Source organism: Ammospiza nelsoni, chromosome 8, assembly GCF_027579445.1.
Source record: "Ammospiza nelsoni isolate bAmmNel1 chromosome 8, bAmmNel1.pri, whole genome shotgun sequence".
Lineage (NCBI taxonomy): Eukaryota > Metazoa > Chordata > Aves > Passeriformes > Passerellidae > Ammospiza > Ammospiza nelsoni.
The window spans coordinates 21,362,404-21,368,403 of NC_080640.1; the positions used below are offsets into that span (position 1 = coordinate 21,362,404).

Sequence of the window (6,000 nt, forward strand, 5' to 3'; positions counted from 1 at the left end):
TGAGAAATCCTTGTTTCTGTCTGTCCTGGGAAGCCACATGCTCCCTGAACTTTCAAGTATGCTATGTTCTTTTATGCCTTGCCAATGTTATCTGCTGCAGGGATTTTTAAATTGAATTAGAGCACAGGAAAGCATCAGCTGAAATTCCTCTAATAAACCATGTATTTCAGATTTGACTCTAGACTATGTAAGAAGTAACAGAGTTTAAATAGGAGGAGGGAAAAGGGGGCAAAAGGGCTGGTTTGCTATTTCAACTCTGGAAATAATTGCCATGAAGCATTTGGTTGGGGGCAGAAGGGCTTGCATCTTCCCAGGAATCAAAGATGCTTAACCCCATCTCGTATTAGTTGTTTTACATACACCAAACACAGCTCCAGGAAGGCTATTTCCTAGGCCAGCCCTCTTGGAATAGAGAGTGAAAAGTAGATTAGATTTTTTTTGTGGGGTTGTTCTTAATGCTGTTGTGGGTATAGGAGATGAATGTTTAGCACAAACCCAGGCAGGGAAATCTCAGATTTCTCTGGCAGATTTGTGTGGAGAGGAGACCATGTCTTGCAGAGCGCTCACCCAGTGCAGTCAGATGGCAGCCAGATTGCAGGGTTACCTCTGCACAGGCTTGTTGGAGCAGGCTCCCACCCCTTGTGGTGCTTCATGTGGGCTGTAGATGAGTTAGTGCAGGCTGGATGATGCACCAGTGCTGTGCTAGCTTGGCAGTCACCTCATGGCACTGCACTGTGTGGGGACACAGAACCTTAGATCACAGAACAGCCTGACTTGGATGGGACCCACAAGAATCATTGTAAGTGAATGGCTCACATGGAGATTGTGAGCCTGGCATTATTAGCACCTTGCTCTGACCAACTGAGCTAATCCCAGGGTCATGTGGAAGCTCTCTGGAGTAGGGACTGTCCTAATGTCCATTGCATAAAGAACTCTGCACCCTGCCTGCTCCTGGAACTGCTGCTTCAGGACAGCCTTTTTATTTCCTGGGGGAGGGATGAAAAGTCAGCTGGCTGTGGAGCTGCCCTTGTCCCAGAGGGTTCTCCCCAGCAGGAGGGTCTGAGCGCAGCTTCAGGGCATACTGAGGAACAGAGCCCTGTATCTGAGGCCAGGAGTTCCCTCCCAGTGAGGCAGGGCGATCTGTAGCTCATCCCACCCTTCCCCTGTGCCCAGAGCACAGCTTCCCTCTCATTCTGCTGTCCTGTGCCAAGGGCAGGCTGTGTGAGCTGGTGGGACCTCCCTGTTGCCTCTCTGTGCCAGAGCTGGGTGTGGGGCACACCTCAGTGGGGCCCCAGAGCTGCTGAAGATGACCCTGTGACACTGTGCCTGCTGGGTCTGGCATCCTGTGGGTTCTGCCCTCACTGCAGTGTGCACACAGCACTGAACTGCTCCCCACTTCTGCTGTCATGGACTTAAGGGTATTATCAGAACAAGGATGATAAAAATCCAGTCATCTGTATTTTTATACCCTAATCTTTCTCTTCATAAATAAGACCAAAGTGCATGTTATCTAATAAATTTTATTTGTTAATCGCTTGGATGGATGGAATATTTGTCCCCCTCGGGTTATATGTATATAAATGAAAATATTGTTAGTGATTTCACAAAATGGTAATTCAGAATAATGGAGAGTTAATCCTCTTTTCATTAGTGAGCCACTTCAGGACATACACTGTGGCAAATTACACTGCATTTTAAGTCATTCTCAAGTGCTGTGCACTAGGAAAAAAAACATTAAACTAGTTTTGCATTGATAGAAGTAATTGTGTGGCTAATTTGGATAAGCAGCATGCATTAGGCACAGCAAAGGAATCTCTTCTTTATGTTCACTATCTCCTCTACAGCTGCCAGATGGAATTTCTTATACAGCTCTTTAGCTTATTTTATTTTTAACAAAGCAGGGAAGGAGGAAATAAAGTGCAAGGAAAAAAAAAAAAAAAAAGAAACAAATCTGCCAGTCTATCTGCTGTTTAATTCAGACCATGACAGAGCACACAGTCTAGTGGTGGGAGCACCAATATGGCAGTGAAAGATTTGCCTTCTGTGCCATGTTTGGAGTCCCTTGAACTATTCAAATTAACCCAAAATTCCCAGTAAGGCCCTATGAAGTCATAGAATGTAGTGGCCCATTTTCAAATCTGTTCAATTGAAGGGATGTCCAGTCCCACCACAAAATTTGTAGGGATGAGTTAATGCTTTTGGAAATGTCAGTCATGAGCTCTACAGTTTGGTATTCCCACAGATGGGGGAGGAAAACTCAGCTTTTTATCTAGATGTGAACATCAGAGCCTTGGTGGTGCTGGGTACATTTCTAATGCTGGTTTTCCATGTGTAGTGGAAGTTTCTGAGTACTTTGAGACTGAAAGCTCTAAGTCATTAGCTACATTACAAAATACTGTGCTTCTTAATATTAATATTTTCTGCTCAATGTGCTGTGCAAGCCCTAGTGCTGTGTATAAAGATGCCAAACAATTTGGCAAGTTTTATGCCTGGGAGTTAGGATCCAAGTCAGCTGTAGAGACTTAGAAAAAAATCAGGCATGCACAGCCAAGGACTGCATTTGCTTTGTTTCTGTGCAAGGGCCTATATATCCTTTCCTTTTCTGAACCCCTCCCTGGCACAAGGGGTTCCTCCATCACTGCTGTTGTCCCCACTATAGGTACTCTGCTGCCAACTTGTAGCTTTATTTGTGTGCCTGAAGCTTCAGATCTTCAATAAAGTCAGAGCCTGGTGGCCTTGGCATAAATATGCAATGGGAGAGGCTAAACAAGTAAAAACTGGGAAGAAAAATGGAGAGAAGACAATTGTCCTTACTCTTTTCTTTAGAAGTATTAGCTGTTCTGTCATGCAGGGCACAGGGTTTCCTTGCCTTAATGCCCACTTCAGTCCATATTTATACAGCAGAATAGTTTATATTCTTTGCCACCCACGTGTCCTGCTCTTGAAGTTCTCCCAGCTCTTATGGCATTGATCACTCGTGCTAGTGGTGATTTTGATGCTGGCTTTATTAAATTTAATTTGATGTGCATATGTGTACAAGCCTTGGTTTTGTACTCAGAGTTGTCTATAAGCAACTTCTCCCTGAAAATACCAGACTATCACAAATTCACCTGGTTTAGCTGGGAAGTGAAAGTTTTTAGCATTTAGCAAACACCTAAATATATAACCTGTTTGTAAATGTGGAGGCAGATTTTAATCTTATTCGTGTTCTGATGCTTTCAGATTTCCCTCTTACCTGTTGTCAGCTCTGAAAAAGGAGTGGAACTGTGATATCATCAGAAGTCTTTTCCCAGATGCCAAGGGAAGCAAAGAGAACTACCTATCAGTGCTGAGCTTTTGATGGGGATTCCACAAAAGTAATGACATATCTACAGGGCTTTATATCCACCCCAGTGCAACAGGAGATAAACACAGTGCCCTTGAAATTATTTGGTAGTTTCACCCTCAAACATAGGAATTAAAGTAGTTAATCTACTGCCATGAACACTAAATCCAGCAGAAGAACAAAAAAGAGGAAAAAACCCCTGAACTTTTATTGAGAAATCATTTCTGTGCATGAAGAGCTTGTTACTAAGAAAGTAATCTATTTTCTTTTCTGATCTTGGATACAGGGCAGACTTATTTGAATGTTTTTATTTATCAGGCAGAATTTAACACCATTCAAGTTGTTGGACTTCTACTCTCCTGGGAGTAAAAACTGAGACTTTGCCTTACAGACAACTGCAAAACTAATGGTTTTATATTTACTTCCTTCCTTCCTTCAGTTTAATAACCACCTTAGGTAAGAACTCATGGAGGAACAATGTGAGGAACAATGTTCGTAACAAGTCTGTACAAGAGGGAAGGACCCAAGAGAAGGTAAGGATGGAGAATACCTACACTAGTTCTACACTTCCAAAAAACGTGCAGAAGACTTGAATCTAGTTTAGTAACCAGTCTTTGAGTAAGCTCAGTGCTGAATTCAGAAAAACAAATCAGATCTAATGACTGAGAATCTACAGAAACAGTGAGGGAGGATCTACTCAGCAAGTTCTTGAATTTTTAAGAAATGTTCCGTTCTTCCATTTCCAGCCCACATGCCAGACACATACCTCCCTTCAGGGTGAAAAAGTGCTTGCCCTTTTTGAGTATGACTAAGCAGAGGGTTGTTTTATAAACTGGAAAGTTCCTGCAGAAGCCAATGCACATGTCTGGAGCACAGTGTTTGCACTTGGGAGGAGGGTAAACAGTGCTTTGGTTTCTAAGCTTTTTGTAACTCAAAGTACATCAGCTGAGCTGAGAGCTGGTCACTGCAGTGACAAAAGCTCGCTCTGTCAGATGATTTAATGCAATGCACTGAGAATGGTGCTCCCTGATACACCACCCCATGCTGTTTTGCTCAGCCTGGGAAGGCTGGCAGCAGCCATGAAGAGCCGTGTGCTTCCCCTGTAACCTCACACTTGTTACACCCCAGGGCACTGCAACGAGCTGTGGCAAAAGCTCCTTGGGTGGGGTTATGTCTTGCTTTGTTTTGTTGGGGATTTTTTCCCTAACACTAGGCCAAAAAGGTTACTTTTTTACAAATACTTCTTGTGATGGAGAAGTCTTTCAAAAATATTTTTCTGAAATACCCCAAAAAGAATTTGCCACATTCCAAAACTGGATTTGCAGGATACTTAAGGAAAAAGTACAATCCTGTGTTCCCTATTCCTGTCCAAGTCTTCACCAAAATTCATTTACTTCAGTTCCTTTCTTTTAGCCCTGCATTCTTATGCTTAAAGCATATAAAATAGTTCATCTATTGCAGTCATCTTTAAACAGCTTAAAACCAGAATAATTGTAGCCTCTGTGCAATTATTTCCCAGAACCTCCTGCTGTGAATATTCAAAACTAACCAGTTATTTCAATGAATTTCTAAGCCACATATGACTTTTTAAAAACTTATTTTTGCCCTCATTCTTTATTGTTGAGTGGACTGGTTAATTGAAAACAGATTAAGCTGAGATTTTATTAAACATTATTAGAATGTCCAAGGAAACTTAAAACACAGCATCATCTGAGAGATTTTTAATTCAATTGGAAAAGCTAGATTTGACTAGAGGGTGGAGCAATTACTGAAGAATAAGCAAAATATTCTGGGACAGATATTAAAGTCCTTAAGAATTACATTTTCATTCCCTAACTTTTACAATGAAATTATCTCCAAGATAATTACGCTTTCTGCACTGAATTTCCTAATTTATAAAGTGATTTCCGTAACACAACAAGTTTGGTTTTCTAAAATTTCTAAAATTATACATTATACTTTCAAAACCTTTTTGAATCTGTAATAATTATTTTTTTTTTCTCTGCAACAAGCTAATGAAATGAATAGTTACCTCGGCAAGTTTTCCAGTTCTTGGGCTGCTTTACTAAGTCCCTGCTTTACTAAACCAGGTTACAAAAGGAAGGAAAAAGGAGCAGAAGTACAGCAGGAAATGCAAATTGCTTAGCCTTACCTGTAGGCTTAGGTGGGTGCAGTAAGTAACTGGGTCCTGTGAAGTGCAGCAGAACGACAAAAGAAGCCTCACTAACTGTGCAAGTAGAGTCTATTTTTAGAGGAGGATTTGCTGACTCTGACCTTGAGTGCTGCCCACTCCAAATGACGATCTTTACATCTGCTGGTAAAACTATTCCCTGATGTGACCTGAAACATTAGACCTGGCAGTTTAGTTACCTAGTCTTGGTGTGACTAAGATAACATGATGCCTGCATGTTGACTATAATATAACAAATATAATCTTTGATGTTGTCCCCTTGTCAAGGCCGATGTGATGTTTACTGCTGCATACGGGTAAGGAGCACTGCACTGCTGTTTCCTGTCATGCTGTGCACAAGTGACTTGGCACTGGCACAGCAATGGGCAGTGGGAGAGGTGGCATCCTGACAAGGTCCTTTTCTCTTGCTTGAGCTCCACCAGAAAGCCATCTTCCCCTGCTTCTTGTTTTGGTTTTCTCCAGTGCCAACACTTCCAGTACCCAT

The 6,000-nt window shown here is 41.9% G+C and overlaps 1 protein-coding gene across 1 annotated transcript in view; it reads right to left on the bottom strand.

Moving 5' to 3' along the window:
- The window catches only part of LOC132075905 (dual specificity phosphatase 29), a 27,428-nt gene extending 21,763 nt beyond the window's left edge, over positions 1 to 5,665 (bottom strand). Inside the window, exon 1 of the mRNA XM_059476630.1 lies at positions 5,478 to 5,665. The gene's annotated coding sequence lies outside the window, so the exon portion shown is untranslated. The remainder of the gene's footprint in view (positions 1 to 5,477) is intronic.
- Positions 5,666 to 6,000: the final 335 nt, after the last annotated feature.